Below are 2,500 nucleotides of genomic sequence, written 5' to 3' on the forward strand. Positions count from 1 at the left end.
TAATAATAATAATAATAATAATAATAATAATAATAATAATAATAATAATAATAATAATAATAATAATAATAATAATAATAATAATAATAATAATAATAATAATAATAATAATAATAATAATAATAATAATAATAATAATAATAATAATAATAATAATAATAATAATAATAATAATAATAATAATAATAATAATAATAATAATAATAATAATAATAATAATAATAATAATAATAATAATAATAATAATAATAATAATAATAATAATAATAATAATAATAATAATAATAATAATAATAATAATAATAATAATAATAATAATAATAATAATAATAATAATAATAATAATAATAATAATAATAATAATAATAATAATAATAATAATAATAATAATAATAATAATAATAATAATAATAATAATAATAATAATAATAATAATAATAATAATAATAATAATAATAATAATAATAATAATAATAATAATAATAATAATAATAATAATAATAATAATAATAATAATAATAATAATAATAATAATAATAATAATAATAATAATAATAATAATAATAATAATAATAATAATAATAATAATAATAATAATAATAATAATAATAATAATAATAATAATAATAATAATAATAATAATAATAATAATAATAATAATAATAATAATAATAATAATAATAATAATAATAATAATAATAATAATAATAATAATAATAATAATAATAATAATAATAATAATAATAATAATAATAATAATAATAATAATAATAATAATAATAATAATAATAATAATAATAATAATAATAATAATAATAATAATAATAATAATAATAATAATAATAATAATAATAATAATAATAATAATAATAATAATAATAATAATAATAATAATAATAATAATAATAATAATAATAATAATAATAATAATAATAATAATAATAATAATAATAATAATAATAATAATAATAATAATAATAATAATAATAATAATAATAATAATAATAATAATAATAATAATAATAATAATAATAATAATAATAATAATAATAATAATAATAATAATAATAATAATAATAATAATAATAATAATAATAATAATAATAATATAATAATAATATAATAGTAATAATAATAATAATAATAATAATAATAATAATAATAATAATAATAATAATAATAATAATAATAATAATAATAATAATAATAATAATAATAATAATAATAATAATAATAATAATAATAATAATAATAATAATAATAATAATAATAATTATTATTATTATTATTATTATTATTATTATTATTATTATTACATTATTATAACTTTCATTTTTCAAAATCATTATTATACAAATAGTAACAACGATGGTAATATTAAAAATAATGATAATGATATACTACGCTACTGATAATATTAAACCTTAATCGTGGAGCAGTGATGGCCGAGTGGTTAAGGCGTCTGACTAGAAATCAGATGGGATCTTCCCGCGTAGGTTCGAATCCTACTCACTGCGAAAAAAAACATTTTTTGTTTTTCTTTTCTTTTCTGTTTTTGCGTAGGTTCGAATCCTACTCACTGCGCAAGAATAACATTTTTGTTTTTCTTTTCTTTTCTGTTTTTGCGTAGGTTCGAATCCTACTCACTGCGCAAGAATAACATTATTTGATTTTCTTTTCTTTTCTGTTTTTGCGTAGGTTCGAATCCTACTCACTGCGAAACGTACGTGCTTTTATTTATATGTACGTCTGTGTATATGCACTATGTGTATTAGATACGTAGATCGCAGTCATTTTAAACCTGGGTTGTGTGTCTTTGCCGGAAAAAGACTATCAATTAATTAAAATAAAATAAAATAAAATACCGGCTTGTTTATATACATATATATGTGAAGTAACAGTTTGAGATAGATATATGAGCATATATGCATAAGTGTACATGTGTGTGTGTATATGTGTGTGTGTGTGTGTGTGGTTTGTATGTACAAAATATAAATCTAAATGTATTTTATTGATTTATGTTTATATGCATATATACATATTCATGTTTTAGAATATATTTTATATATACACATATATATACATATACATATATAAATATATAAATATATATATACATATATATAAAGTATATAGGTATACATATATATATATATATATATATATATATATATATATATCTACATCTACCAAGCTATCTATCTATCTTTCTATCTATCTATATGTGTGTGTGTGTGCGTGTGTGTATACATACATATACATACATATATATGTATATTTATCTATCTATTTATCTATTAATATATATATATATATATATATATATATATATATATATATATATATACTTGTGTATATACATATATAATAATAATAATAATAATAATAATAATAATAATAATAATAATAATAATAATTATAATAATAATAATGATAAGGATAATAATAATGATAATAATAATATAATAAAACAAAATCATAATAATAATGATAATATTAA

The 2,500-nt window shown here is 11.4% G+C and overlaps 1 non-coding gene across 1 annotated transcript; it reads left to right on the forward strand.

Annotated features, from left to right (window-relative positions):
• Positions 1-1,435: 1,435 nt before the first annotated feature.
• Positions 1,436-1,517, forward strand: Trnas-aga. Its single transcript has one exon. It is a non-coding gene; the product is annotated as a tRNA-Ser (tRNA).
• Positions 1,518-2,500: the final 983 nt, after the last annotated feature.

The sequence above is a fragment of the Penaeus chinensis genome, chromosome 38, assembly GCF_019202785.1.
Source record: "Penaeus chinensis breed Huanghai No. 1 chromosome 38, ASM1920278v2, whole genome shotgun sequence".
NCBI lineage: Eukaryota > Metazoa > Arthropoda > Malacostraca > Decapoda > Penaeidae > Penaeus > Penaeus chinensis.